Below are 15812 nucleotides of genomic sequence, written 5' to 3'. Positions count from 1 at the left end.
TGTATAGTGGCACTGTGGGTGAAGGGCCGTCCGATGAGACACTGCCCCTAACTAGGCGCTGTCAGAGCATACTGGGCGATAAGGATTAAGCTCCTCTGTTCAGGGGATGTGAAAAACTTTGAGACTTATGAGGAAAGAAAGTGGTCCGTAGTTATTATTCATCTTCAAGGAACAAGACTGAGTTTATTCCTCAGTGGTCATCTCAGCAAGGGGGTTATTACATGAGAAACAGGCACTCAGAGAAAGTGGAGGCAGCCCTTCCCAGAGGCAGATGCTTTGTGAACTTGGCTCTCTTCTGCTCTCTACACTGACCCTATGGCCAGGTCCATGGCTTCATCTACCTCCTTTACACTGATGACGCCACGAAAAACACCACAGGTCAGACCTAGAGATCCAAATACTAACTTGTTATTTGCGCCAGGAGCCTCCATCAACAACCCCAGGGGAGCTCTAACAATCTCTGACCCACTGCCCCTTAGCCCTGCTCCACATTCCTGACTCTGGCTAGTCCTCCCCTTCTCATTCTGTTGCAAGGTTAGCAACCTGTGAATCGCCCCAGACGCCTCTCCCTCCCGCTTCACTCCATCACCTGAGGTCCCCACATCCTGGCCACCTCTCCACTCTGCCTTAGACCTGCTCAACTCCACCCTCATTATTACAGGGGCCACCAGAAGACCTTCCTGCTTCCAGTCACGGCCCCCTCCAGCCCGGTGGTTCTTAATCACCTATAAGCAACAGAATGACCTGGGGAGGCATTTAAAATCTGAGTTCTGACTCAATAGATATGGCCAGGTTGAGCACATGTTTTATGAGAGCACCCCCAGGTGATTCTGATGCACACCCTTCATTAAGAACCACTGCCACCTCCTCCTTATTATCAACAACAAAAACAATAATTAACATTTTCTTTGCACTGATGCCTTGTGTAATCTGCATGACAACCTTGTGAGGTAGGAGCTATCATCTACTCCCAATTTACAGTTGTTGAAACTGAGGCACAGAAGTCCCATAGCCAGTAAGGGGGAGGACCAGAACACGACCCACCACTCCTGACCATTTTCTCCTCATCAGTGTATAGACTCAATGTGTGGCTCTCCCCTTAACACCCTTTGAAGACAGTTCTAAAATAGATGGCAGCTTGGGAACATGCTCATGATGTGTCCCTCCCTCTAACCTCCCAACAGTTTAACTCTAAAAGAAGTATCTTGAATAGGGTGGTGGTTACATAGTGTACACATACGTAAAAATTCACCGTATGCTGGGAATGTAAATTAGTTCAACCATTGTGGAAAGCAGTATGGAGGTTCCTCAAAAAAATAAAAATAGAAATACAATTTGACCCAGGAATTTCACACCTAGGAATTTACCCTAAGAATGCAGCAGCCCAGTTTGAAAAAGACATATGCACGCCTATGTTTATCGCAGCACTATTTACAATAGCCAAGAAATGGAAGCAACCTAAGTGTCCATCAGTAGATGAATGGATAAAGAAGATGTGGTATATATATATATACAATGGAATATTATTCAGCCATAAGAAGAAAACAAATCCTACCATTTGCAACAACATGGATGGAGTTAGAGGGTATTATGCTCAGTGAAATAAGCCAGGTGGAGAAAGACAAGTATCAAATGATTTCACTCATCTGTGGAGTATAAGAACAAAGAAAAAACTGAAGAACAAAACAGCAGCAGACTCACAGAACCCAAGAATGGACTAACAGTTACCAAAGGGAAAGGGACTGGAGAGGATGGGTGGGAAGGGAGGGGTAAGGGGGAAAAAGGGGCATTTCAATTAGCACACATAATGTAGGGGTGGGGGACATGGGAAAGGCAGTATATACAGAGAAGTTATAATGATTCCATAGCATCTTACTATGCTGATGGACAATGACTGTAATGGGATATATGGGGGTAAACTTGACAATAGGGGGAGTCTAGTAACCAAAATGTTGTTCAAGTAATTGTACACTAACGATATCAAAATTTTTTTTTTTTTTGAGAGGGCATCTCTCATATTTATTGATCAAATGGTTGTTAACAACAATAAAATTCAGTATAGGGGGGTCAACGCTCAATGTACAATCATTAATCCATCTCAAGCCTAATTCTCGTCAGTCTCCAATCTTCTGAAGCATAACGAACAAGTTCTTACATGGTGAACGAATTCTTACATAGTGAATAAATTCTTACATGGTGAACAGTACAAGGGCAGTCATCACAGAAACTTTCGGTTTTGATCATGCAATATGACCTATAAACAATCAGGTCAAATATGAATATTCGTTTGATTTTTGTACTTGATTTATATGTTGATCCCACATTTCTCCTATTATTATTATTATTTTTATTTTTAATAAAATGCTGAAGTAGTAGGTAGATGCAAGAGATATCAAAATTTTAAAAAAAGACTTGAATAAATGTAGAGTCATACCACACACACACACAAAAAAAATTCACCATATGCTTAAGGTTTGTGAATTTACTGTGTTCATTACTCCTCAATAAGAAAGACCCTGAAAAAGTCCCTTCAATAAGCGAGCCTAGAAAATATGAAATAGAGAAAAAAACACATGTACAGAAGAAACTAGGAAGAAGCTCCCTAGAGCTAACCTGCAGGAAATCCCTAGAGGAGACCAGGCTTGGCGAGGGCGCTGGCTGGAGACCGGGTTCCCTGAGATGGACAGTCAGAGCCCAGGATAGGCTGGCTTGGCTACCCTGGGGAGCATACAGCTGGGCACTATGGCAGCCGCAGCAGTAGGAACACAGGGACTCTGAGGATCCACAGGACTGTCTTGGAGCCAAAGACTGGAGGATAGCCAAGTGGAGGTCAGTGGCACTGAGGGACTTATTTCTAAAGAGGCCATGTGATTCTGCATTGGGAAGAAAGTCTAGCCCCACCAAACCCAGCTCCTGGTATGTTTTGTGCTTATAAATACAAAGGGCTGTATGAGGGGCACCCATGTTCCAGCATTCAGTGTGCAGTCAAGTGAGCAGGGCTTGCTTGGTATAATGATTTTAAAGTCCATCCTGAAAAAGCAAAGACATTTTCTGAGAAAAACAGTATGATGAGGTACATCTTACCCCAGCACCTATTAAGATATATTTAAAGAAAATTCCATCACAGCAGATGGTGCTGATATAGAAACAGACAATTCACTAGAACAAACCAGAGATTTCCAGAGCAGACCCAGGTATACATGAAAAATGTACTATAACATAGTGTATGTATTGCAACATACAATATTTCAGATACAGAGAGTAAGAACGGACATTTTAATCATTTAATCACTAATGAGTGACATCAGGAACAAAAAGTTAAATACTTAATTCCACAATTCACCAAAATACAACAAATTCCATCTAGATTAAGATTTACATGTACAGGGCAAAAGACTAGAAAAAAAACTGTTAAATAATTAAGAGAGGATTTATGTGACTATAAAATTCTGAAGCAGAAAAAGCCTTTTTAAGCCTGACACAAAGACAGAAATAAGCCCAGCCCTAGAGATCCAAATACCAAGGAGTTCTCTCCATAGAGAGCCTCCATCAACATGACAAGGGGCACTATAACAATCTCTGGCCCTGCCCCCACCTCCTCCTCCTCTATTCCCAATTCTCGCTCATCCTCCACCTGCTCACATCACCCAGGTCAGCATCCTGTGAGTCACCCCACACTGCTCCCCTTCCTTCCTCACCCTCCAACCCGAGGTCCACTCTGCCTTGAATCAGTCCAGCTCCATCCTCTCCAGCCTGGCCCCAACTGCAGGCCAGCCCTGTCCTACCACTCCAGTACCAGCGCGGGGGCTGCCCATGGGCTGCCCTGATTCTAGTCACGCCACTTTCAGCCCAGTGGTTTGGAAAACCTATATAGACTACCCTGAGCACATGAACTTTTTAGACTTATGAATTCTTAGACAGCAAACAAAACTAAATGGCAAATGACAATCTAAGATAAAATAGTTATAAGAGAAAGAGGTAATAGCCTGCATATAGATCAGTACTCCTATAAAACAAGACAAAAAGGGTAAACCACACGAGATAACAAAAATAAAATACTGTGCAAATAAATGAGAAAAAGAATATACCAAGCACATAATCAAACAATTCATCAAAATACTAATTGGCCAAGTAATAAAATAATAATAAAGAAAAGCAAAATAAAGCAGCAACAGTGAAATACTAGTTTTGCTTATCAAATTGGCAATTAAAAAAATAATAATACATAGTGTTAGGAAGGATGTAGTGGAAGAGATACTCACATAAGACTGTCTGGTAGTGAGAGCCCAAGGTGTTACAGCCTCCCTGGAAGGCAACTGGGCAATAAGTATCAACATCATTGAAAGTATGCACAGTCTTTGGTCTAACAATTCTTGAAGATTATATCCTAAGGATAAAAATATGGGTGTGCACCAAGTCAGTATTTTATGTAGGCCACAACTGTTAGTAACCTAAAGAGGCAAAAATAAGGGATTAGTTAAATTATGGTAGGTACACAGTAAAATACGATCCATAAGAACTTTATTTAGTGATAAGAAAAATTGTCTGCAACTTACCGCTAAGTATAAAAAGTAAGTCATAGAACAGTATGTACAGTATGAACCTATTTATGTAATGAAATGTATATGTGTGCATATAATCTACAGGCAGAGAAAAACAATGTTAAAGGACATAATAGTACAAAAAAAAGACAAAATGGTAACAATATGTGTCTATGATAAGGGTTATTAGTATGATTTTTTATTTTCTTCTTTGTATTTCCTACTTCCCTTAGAAGAAATGTGGTGGTATGAAGCACACCTTGCCCACTACCATCCACCTGGGGGCGAATCCCTGTCCAGAACTCTCCTTTGGCTCAAAGCAACCGCATCACTTATATGTAACATATTTCTTGTGCTGCTGTTTCACTTTTCAAACATAATCTTTTCTCCTCAATGCTCTAGCCCCTGTAGGTAAGGTCTGTGTCATACATTTCTTCTGCACTCCTCTCAGTGCCTAGTACACAGCAAGTTCTCAGCAAATGGCCCAAGAGAGAATGCATCACATCTGTGCCCATGCCTGTGCCCTTGTGGGCTGAACGAGCATGGGCTCGTTGGCTCCACGGGTGTGCCATCCAAGCCCAGTTGCCAGGCCACACTTGAGGCTGTGTACTGCAGGCTACCTGTCAATCTGGTCCTGTGAAGATGCCTATGGTTGCTGTTAATCATTGTTGAGTGATGGGCCTGTTTGTTTGAAGCCTTGGTTACTGCCCCCACACCCAGAGGCAAAGCCAATCCGATGACATCCTATAATTAATGAACCAATAAGCATTTCCTGTGGTGTGAAGTTGGCTTTGATCCAGCCGATCCCTTCGTACTTTTTCCGCCATCCTCACTCCCTTTATAACTTCCCAACCTGCGGTTGGAGGCCTCCTTTGGAGAAGCACCAGCTTCTGACAAACTCTGAGCCTCGTCAAAACAGTCCCGTGCCCCTGGTGTCCCACGCCTGACTCACCAGCTCCTCCTGTCCTCCTGGATGAGAAAGTTTGCTCTCCAGTCTAAGCACATCTACTACCCAAGCAGCCCAGCCCAGTAGGTCAAAAGAGCCCTAAGAGACACTGCAGGAGGGGCAGGACTTTTTCATGCAAATTCAACAAGTAAATTTTCATGGTTGTCCACAATCTCTGCAATCAGTACTCACCTCAGTAAAGAAAACAATACAAAAGCCATCACAAACAGAGGACTCAGAAATAGCAAGAAAAGACCAGCCAAATAATTTTTTTCCTCCTTGTACAGATATAAACAATTCCTGGTGCTCCCAAGGTTCCAGAAGGAGCACAGAAAGGAGAGAAACCAGGGAGTGCTTGCCGTGAGCACTGTGTGAGAGGCTCTAACGGAAGCCCAGCCTAGACTGGGACCCGAGGAACCTGAGGCTCGGCACTTCGCAGCTCCACGCCTCAGCTTCCTCAACTGTAAAGAGGGGGTGGTAACAGTGGAGCCCTGCGTCATGGACTTGCTGGGAGGATTAAATGAGTTCATGGATGTCAAGCACTCAGAACAGTGGCAGCTACAAGCAAACAAGACATGTAAGCATTTGCCGCTGTTCCTGAAAGCAGAGGCAATTATGGGGCGAGCCGTGTGCCGGTGCACTGCCTGCCCTCCTAGCCCAGGCCTTCTCAGCCTCAGTGCTCCTGACATTTCGGGCCAGAGAACCCTGTTGTAAGCAGCTGTCTTGGGCATTACAGCATGTTCAGCAGTGTCCCTGGCCTTTCAGCACCCACTATATGCCAGTAGCACCCCCCTATCCCTCATCACGTTGTGATAACCAAAAATACCTCCAAACATTGCTGAATGTCCCCTGCTGGTAGGCATGGGGTGCAAAACTGTCCCCATCTGAGAACCACTGGTGTAGTCCTATAAAAGCTACTGCCATGCAGAAGCCATGCCACATGCTCCGACCTCCCCGCTCTATGCAGGTCTGATGTGAATGCAGGCCTGAAGGTCCCACGCTGGGGCCTCTTGTGGTTAGCTGTAAGGAGTTGCAGTGGGCAGGTGGGGAAGGGAAGAGCAGCCAATTACATTTCTCTGGGCAGCTGCCATTTTCTCTTCTTGCAGATGGAATAGGCACCTGGGGCCTAGGCAGCCTTTCTAGGTGGGAAGTGCCCTCACCCTTGAGAGACCAAGAGGGTGCAGACAGGAAAGGAGCCAAGGGCCTGACTTCTCCAGCAGCCTGTGGCTGTGGCCTTGTTAGAGGTCCTGAGCAGGGTTTACCAAGATCACTGGGAGGGGTGAAGGGAGATAGGATGCAGAGCTGAAGGCCTAGGCCATGCGTCGAAAACACACTCACCTATGAGGCACAGGAGCCTGGCCCTTCTCTTCTCAGGAAGCTCTTCGGTTCTGCCCTTGATTATAAAAAGAAACACAGGGCTCTTTTCACAAAATAACCCTCTGACCAATTAGAACCACTCAGTGTTAACATGCACTTATTCTGACCCAGCAGTTTCACTGTACAAATGTAGTCTATGGATACATTAGCACAGGTGCAGGGCATCTAGGCAGGAGCTGTAGTGTACTAATCTAGAGTGCAGGCTTGGGACCTGCTGCCTGCTTCAAATCCCAGGTCTACCATCGCCTATGTATGTGACCATAGGAAAGTTATTCAACTCTTTGTGACTTAGTTCCTTCATTCATGAAGCAGGAGCAATAATAGGGCCTATCTCACTGAACTGGCACAGGGTTATGTGACTTATTATATGCAAAGTGGTATCTATGGTCAATAAATGCTAGCTATTAATATGTTCATTGTGCCCTTAATTGGTAAAGGCTAAAAATCTGGAAACTTATGCCAATCAACTGCTTAAATACATGTAGCACATCCATTCTATGGAATACTGGGTATCACTGATAGAAATGAAGTTGAACTCTATTTATTTAATGATAAGATCAAATTGTTAAAAGAGAGTTGCAGATAAGTATAGTGTAAGGTTCTTTGTGGGTAAAAAGAGCTACACAGAAATAAACACATGTCTTTATCTGCATAGGAACTTTCTAGAAGAAACCTCAAAAAGCTGGTAGCAATAGTTACATAAAGGGAATGGGAACAGAAGACTGGAGAACTTTGCTTTCTCCTTTGGTACTGTTGAATTTCCTATTTATATAAGCATGTATTTTTGTAAAAATAACATTGTTTTCTAAAAAGAATGAACCTGTATCTACTGTTGTGGAAACATCTTTAAGATACATTGAAATTTTTTTCAAAAGTTGCAAGAATATGAATAGTACAAGCCCCAGGAATGAATCTCACTTTACAAATTCGGGTGTGCAAGGGACCAAACTTTGGTTTCTGTAACTAACTCAATGTTTCTGGATGCCTCCATCCTGCCAACAGGAAACTTAATTCTAGGTATGTCTGAGGTCTCCAGAACACTAAGAAGTGGTAGGCATGAGCCAGAGGTAGTGGCTATGAAGACAAGGCCAGGTCTTGTAGCCTCTGCCATTCTGTGCCACTCGTGGGCTTCCAGGAATCTTGGACCAGGCTGCCTGTGTCCCCACAGCATGGCCCCACCTCTGGGATTTTGCTCCTAGCCTCCCCACTAGAAGGCAAGGCGGGGGCTCTGGAAACCACAGATCTTTCTCCCCCGTCTCTTCTGGCACCAGCCAGTCTGGGGAGAAGAGGGCTGCAAAGAACTGGGGGCCTTTCCATCCCAGGTGAAATCCTTCTTCTATCTGGCTTCTAGTCAAGGCATTCAGTTTGGGCAGGCGAATCCTTTTTCTTCGACGAGCTCTTCTGCAAATCCTGAAGTTTCCCTATGTGTGTAAGCTTTTGGCACACAAAAACCAAAGATACCTGAAGTTTGATAACATTTTCTAATCTTGGGAGCTGGCTTGGGAGGAATTAGTTCCATGAATTGTGAGAGTAGAATGGGGAAAATTCGGGGGGCAGAGATTAATTTTTCAAATATCATGCTAGCCGTACATATGTGTAAATGCAGAGCAAAATATCTGAACATTTCCACCAAATAATTAATACTGCCTACCAGTAAGGGTAAGCTTTAGGATAGGGGAAGAGATGTAAAGGGAGTTTACTTTTCTATTCTATGTATTTCTAGTTTGCTTGGATTTTTTTAGTGGCAAAGCTGTATTCAGTATTGCTTAGTTACCTACCATTTTAAATAAATAAATATCCATACATGTTTTGCCTCCAGGCTGGAGATGGAGGGTAATGCAGGTGACACCAGTCTAGCCCACTGGTGGGCAGAACCTCAGGAGATCTATTTGCATGAGGGATTGAGACACCCACTGAGAAAGAATTATTTCTAAGGGAAGGAGGGGCCAGGCACAGAAGATGACCCAGAGACAAAGTTTTGCTCAGTGGAAAGAAAGAGGTAATTCTGAGCTAGAGTGGTAGCTGTGATTCAGACATATCAGCGGGGCCAAACCCCACTGTTCTATAAGGCAATGGGGGCATCAGCAGACCTACAGCCCTGCTCCTACAGTAAAGGAGAGTCAGTGGCTCCCAACAGGTGTGGGTGCCTGATAGGTGTGGCAATGTCCGGCAGAACTGATAGCTCCATTGGGTGTGGCTGGGGCAAAGGGAGGTGGCAGAGCTAGAGGACAGGAAAAGATAGCAGGGTGGGGGTGGGGGTAACTGTCTAACCTTATCCACCAGCACACTGGAGACACACACCCTGGGGACGTCCAAAATGCTCTTAGGGTAAGGGTGTGGAAACTAGGTGGGACCCGGGATCCTGTACTAGCAGGCAGGAGCAAGAGTCAGAGACACACGCGAACAAGCTCAAACGACATGATGAGTGCACAGGAGTCCAAGCGTGTGCACAGGTGCAGAGTACAGGACAGGGAGCCACAAAGTCTACGTGGGAGGGTCAGGGAAGGTCTCCTGAGTCAGCTGACATTGATCATTCTGAGTGGGTGGGAGGGGGGGAAGGCAGGAGGAACCTACGAAGTGTGCAAAGGCCTGGGGCTGTGAGGGAGTGAGCCCGGGCTGGAGAGAACTGAAAGCAGCTTGGGGTGAATACAAGTATCACATGGGTGTTCTGTGGGGAGGAATGTGGGCTTGATCCCACAGGCAGTGGTGAAGCTCAGAAGAGGGCTTTAAGTGGGGAAATTAGTTGATCAAATTACCAGGAAAGCCTTACGATTAGCATGTATAATGTGCGTGGGGGGGCACGGGGAAGGCTGTGCAACACAGAAGACAAGTAGTGATTTTACAGCATCTTACTACACTGATGGACAGTGACTAATGGGGTTGGTGAAGGGGGGAGTCTAGTAAACATAATGTTCCTCATGTAACTGTAGATTAATGATACCAAAAAAAAAAAATTACCAGGAAAGCTCTTCACCACCACACTTCCGCCCCTTCTAGCTAACTCCCACCCAGAGTGCAGTCTCAGAGTGTTGCTTCCTCCAGGAAGTGTTTTCCAGCCATCCCTCAGACTCAGCTAGCCTTCAGCTAAGGCTTCTAGGGTTTGCCAGGCACCCCCTTCTCCAGGTCTCTCTCCACTGCATTGTTTTGATTACCTATGCCCTGTATTTTTTTCTCTCCCCTCATACACTGTGAGGGCTGGAGGCCAGGGGGCATGTCTGTTGTGTTGTATCTCCAGTGTCCTACACACTGGCTGGCATGATAAGTGCTCAATATATATTTATTTAATGGAAAAAAAGAACTGAGAAGGTAACTCTTATGGTTTCCTGCCTGAGCTGTAGAGTACAGGTTGGAAAGGTGGGACGGGGGACCAGGAAGAAGGCTCTTCTAATAGCTTGGGTAAGAAGTGATGAGGGCCTGACCTGAAGCAGTGGAGTGGGGGTGGGGGGGCTGGAAAGAGCTGAGAGACTGAAAAATATTCAGGAGGCAGAACTGACAGGCCCAGATGATTAGATGAGGGAAGTGAGGGGGCCAGAGAAGGAGAGGAGGGCTCCTGGGCTTCTGGCTGAAGCAGTGGGTGCTTCATACTACAATTTAACAAAAAGGCCAACTTCACATAAAAAGACTGGTTGTTCTGGAAGAGGAGACAATGTGTGGGGGAAGATAATGAACTCAGTCTAGACATTCTGATTTTGACATGTCAGTAGGACATACAGGTGGAAAGGTCCCAGAGTAGCTGGAACTGAAGCCCAGGACAGACATCTGGACTGAAGATAGAGATTTGGGAGCTTTCAGCCCGCAGGGGATGGTTAAAGAGCAGGGAGGGGATAAGATTACCCAGGGAGCAAAGGAGGAGGTGACACAACAAGGAGAACACCCACGTGTAGGAGGTGGACTGAGGAGGAGCTACAGCTGCAATCACAGTTGGCTACACAGATTGCTACAGCAGTCACAGTTTCTAGGGGAGAAATGGTTTCAAGAACTAGCAAATGGTCCAACAGTGTGGAGAAACTGAAAGCCTGCCCAAGCCCCCCATACAGTTGAGAAAACTAAGCCCCAGGAAAGCCGAGGTATTCCAAACCATGAGCTGTTATCACCCATGATCACATAGATCAGAGGCTCTCAAATTACAATTCCTGGACTCCTGGGCGTCTGCAAGACCCCTTCAGGGTGGCCTAAGAGTAAAGAACATTTTTATAATAATACCAAGACTTTTCTGCACTGTTCACTTTGTTGATATCTGCACTGACAATACAAAGCAACACTGGGTAAAACAGCTGGAGCCTTAACACAAATCAAGAAGTCATATTCTTCACCCCCACATACTACAATTTAACAGAAAGGCCAATTTCACATAAAAATGTCCATGATAGAGCAGTAATTATTCATTTTGAGTACAAACCTGTTAACAGTCTATGCATAAAGCACCTCTGTTGCATGCTGTAGTGCTGGATGCACATACATGAGTGTTTGTGTGGAGAGCTGAACTACCTGCTTTCTTAATGAAACATCATTTTTATTAGAAAGAATGGTTGACAAAGTATGATTATGCAAACTTGGGCATCTGGCAGACATTTTCTCGAAAATGAATGAAGTGAGCTTGTCACATCAAGAAAAACAACTGATAGTATTTTTTGCCAAAGATAAAATTTGAGCTGTCAAGAGAAAATTAGAACTTTAGGACATTTGTATCCACACCATGAGCTGAACAGCTTCCCCATACCTAAAGACTTTGCTGCTGAAACCAGTGATCATATTAACAAAAACAATATTGTAGATTAGATAAAAATGTGTCTACATTTGGGAGATCTGCTTAAATCACTGAGCCATTACTTTCCAAATGACCAATGCATGATGTTTCAAAATCAGCACAAATGAAAGACTCATTCAAAGTGCAAAAGGGATCAACAAAAGTTAATATAACCTAGTATGAGAAGTCATTGATATGGTTTCAGATTCCACATTGTAACTGATTTTTCAGAAGTTACTATTTGTCCAATTCTGGTGACATATCAAAGAAGATACCCACAATTATGTGAAAAGGCTATTAAAGTACTCCTACTTTTTCCAACTACAACTCTGTATGAAGATGCATTTTATTCACTGCTCCACCAAAGCAATATATCACAACAGACTGAATACACAGGCAGGTATGAGAATCCAGCTGTCTTCTGTTAAGTCAGGCAATGAAGACATTCGCACCCTCCTCCACTGCTGGTGGAAATGTACAATGGTGCAGCCACTGTGGAAAGCAGTATGGAGGTTCCTCAAAAAACTAAAAACAGAAATACCATATGACCCAGTAACTCCACTTCTAGGAATAAACCTGAAGAAAACAAAATCTCTGATTCAAACAGATATATGCACCCCTATGTTTACAGCTGCCTTATTTACAAATAGCCAAGATATAGAAGCAACCAAAGTGCCCATTAACAGGTGAATGGATAAAGAAGACATGGTACATATATACAATGGAGTATTATTCATTCATTAGAAAAAAAGAAATCCTGCCATTTGCACCAACAAGGATGAGCCTAGAGGGTATTATGCTAACTGAAATAAGCCAGGCAGGGAAAGACAAATGCCATATGATTTCACTGGTATGTGGAATTTAAAAAAAAAAAAGAAAAGAAAAGAAAAAAACAGCAATAGACTCACAGTCACTGAGCAGTGACTGGTGGTTACCATGGGGGAGAGGTTGGGGTGAGTGAAAGGGATAAAGAGGCACAAAAATCTCAACCATAATAAGCTGGTCACAGGGATGGAAGTGCAGCATGGAGAATATAGTCAATGATTCTGAAACATCTTTCTTTGTTAACACCAGTCAGGGTGAGGATTTACTAATGTGTGTAACTGTTGAATCACTGTGTTGTATATTTGAAACCAATATAATATTCTATATCAACTATGCTTCAATAAAAAAATACACAGACAAAATAAATAAATTCTATTCAATGGCAAAAAAATACATTTGCAAAACTGTAAAACAGTATGACTCTTCTAAACTTTTTATTTTAGAAAATACATTTTTTATAAAAATTTGTTAACATTAAAAGGAATTATCATTGTTATTTTTAAAATACTTATAAAGCCTCAGTTTCTAATACTTGTTTCCATATTTGTATTATGGCAAATATCAATAGCTACAGCCCACACAAATAAAAATTTCTAAAATCCTCAGTAATTTTTAAGAGTATAGAAGGATCGTGAGAGCAAAACCTTTGAGAACTGCTGATAGAGATCACCCATTCCTGACTCCCGGGTCTTGGGACTTGTTTCCAACAGAATACAGAATTATAAAACCTTAACACAAAATAAAAAACAAAACAGCTGAAAAAGAGATAAGACAGTTGGCACCATGAGGTAAAGAGAGAATAAAACCCTTTCCTTTCCTTCAAAATAATGTTCCTTAAAAGGCTAGGTAAGCAGTCCTGCCAGGAGAGGCTGGGTTCACATCCGCAGCCCCTCCCTACTGCCACCTGCAGGAAAAGAAAAACTGGACACAGGATAGTGTGGGAGTTCAGGCATCTCCCACGTTCAGTATCTGTTTGATACCCCGCCAATAAAGTTAGGTAGGTTGGGCCATTTTTTATTAGTCACTATTTACAGAAGAGGAAACAGAAGTCTGTGCCTTGTCTAATACCAGTAAATAAAAAACAGGTTGGGATTAGTGGCCTCAAGGTTGTAATCCAGGGTTTCCCCCACTGGGCAATTGCTCTAAAATGTCTCTCATCCCCTCAAGCCTAGAAGTCCACCATTAAAGAATTATTATTTTACTTGCAAGTAAGGTCTTTTTCTTATGTTTATAAAACACATAGATTTCTTTTTTTAATCTTTTGTCTAATCTTTTAGGTAATTAGTCTTTGTATAACAGTTTGTGAGAGAAAATGACCCTTTATATTATTTACCAATTACAAAACTAGTTTAAAAATAATTAAGAAGTAAAAGTCAATGAAAGAGAAGACAAAGAAACAATAGAGATGATGATATAAAAGTTGGTTCTTAAAAAAGGAAAATAGAACTCTGACAAAACTAATGAAAAAAAGGCATGAAACATTAGAAAAGTGATACTAGGAATGAAAAAGGGAAGATTAATACAGTAGACATATGAAAACAAAAGAAAAATTTATTCTAATAATTAAAAAAAATTTTTTACCACTTGACCCAGTAATTCCACTCCTAGGAATTTACCCAAAGAAAACAAGATCCCTGATTCAAAAGACATATGCACCCCTATGTTTATTACAGCACTAGTTACAATAGCCAAAATATGGAAGCAACCTAAGTGTCCATTGGTAGATGAATGGATAAAGAAGATGTGGTATATACACACAATGGAGTATTATTCAGCCATAAGAAGAAACCAAATCTTACCATTTGTAACATGGATGGAGCTAGAGGGTATTATGCTCAATGAAATAAGCCAGGGGGAGAGGTGGAGAAAGACAAGTACCAAATGATTTCACTAGTTTGTGGAGTATAATTACACAGCAAAACTCAAAGAATGAAACAGCAGCAGACTCACAGACTCCAAGAAGGGACTAGCAGTTACCTGCTAAAGGGAAGGGGGTAGGGAGGGAGGAAGAAGGGGATTAAGGGGCATTATAATTAGCACTCCCAACATAGGTAGGTCACAGGGAAGGCCGCACAGCAAGGGGAAGACAAGTAATGACTCCATAGCATCCTACTATGCTGATGGACAGTGACTACATTGGACGGGGGACTTGATAATATGGCTGGACGCTGAAACCACAATGTGTTCATGTGAAACCATCGTAAGATTGTATATCAATGATACTTTAAACAAAATTTTGTGAGCAAAATTTTCAAATTACCAAAATTGACTAGAAAAGGAGAATAGTTTTAGTAATACTTACAGTAGTAGTAGAAGCAGTATTTTGGGGTCTCCTCTTAAAATATAAACCCTCCAGGATAGTAAGTGCTAACGAGTTTGTTCCACAGTTGTCTTTGGTGACAAAAGAAATGGGTCTTTGGACCTTAGGCCTGTCTGGTTGGAAGGAAAGAGGGTACAGAGAGGGGCTGGCACTGCCTCTTAGTTAGCAACCCCATTCAGCCTGGAGTCAGATTACCCTAAGGCTGTACCAGACTGCCAAGAGGTCTCCTGTTTGCTTCCTCAAGACTCAGCACCTCAAACAAGACAGTCTGCCAGGCCCATCCGTCTCAGCTGGGCCCAGAGACACCCCTGTCAATCTGGCTCTGCCCACCCCCAAGGTTCAGCCTACAACACACTCCTTCCTTCCCTCCCTTCCTTTTTTCCTCCCCTCCTCACCTGTACTCTCTCTCCTTCCTCTTCCCTCTTCTTCCCTCTCCCTGCTTTCCCTCCCCCATCTTCTGTTGGAAGACAAAGAGTAGCTCCAGGTGTGGCTGCTGTCTTATCAGTTACTACACCACCTCTCCCCACATCCTACCCTCTCCAGACTCCCAATGCCTGATACTTCTGACCAGAGGTACAGCAAATAGGTGGAGTCCTCAGGCCTAACCCTCAGCCTGTCTTGGCCCATTCTCCAAACTCATTTCTGAGTCTGATGTCAAAATGTTTCAGAGAAGGGGGTCTACAGGGTGTGATGATGTGTGCAGTAAAGGGAAATAGTTATCTAGCTCTGAGACTTACTACTGGAGTTAATGCAAGAGATCTAATGCAAGAAACCTTGCACTGTCTATGGCCCAAATGAATATTCCACATACATTATCACTGTGTCTCAAATTTTTTCATACAGTTGGATGACTAAATATTATACCTATTTGAATGTTATTGTCCATACCAGCTTGTGACCACTAGTATTATCTCAAGCCACAGACACTGGATGCACTACCACCGTAACATGTGTGCACATATGTGTGTACTGGGGGTGCAAGTCCATTACATATTTTAATGTAGAAAGGGTGATCACCTTCAGGAACAGAATGGGGATGAGCTGTGTACTCAACAC

The 15812-nt window shown here is 43.1% G+C and overlaps 1 long non-coding RNA gene across 5 annotated transcripts in view; it reads right to left on the bottom strand.

The window, feature by feature from the left end:
- Positions 1-2051: 2051 nt before the first annotated feature.
- The window catches only part of LOC108390160 (uncharacterized), a 73825-nt gene continuing 60064 nt past the window's right edge, over positions 2052-15812 (bottom strand). For 2 of the 5 annotated variants that reach the window (XR_005055904.2, XR_005055906.2), the window contains exons 7-9: positions 6826-6880; positions 4263-4387; positions 2060-3030 (exon numbers count right to left, since the gene is read on the bottom strand). This is a non-coding gene — a long non-coding RNA (uncharacterized lncRNA). Of the gene's footprint in view, positions 3031-4262; positions 4388-6825; positions 6881-15812 lie in introns of all 5 variants that reach the window. The other 3 variants (XR_005055907.2, XR_005055908.2, XR_005055905.2) reach the window with 3 other exon arrangements.

Source organism: Manis javanica, chromosome 1, assembly GCF_040802235.1.
Source record: "Manis javanica isolate MJ-LG chromosome 1, MJ_LKY, whole genome shotgun sequence".
Classification (NCBI taxonomy): Eukaryota; Metazoa; Chordata; class Mammalia; order Pholidota; family Manidae; genus Manis; species Manis javanica.
This window is presented reverse-complemented; position numbering and strand designations above follow the sequence as displayed.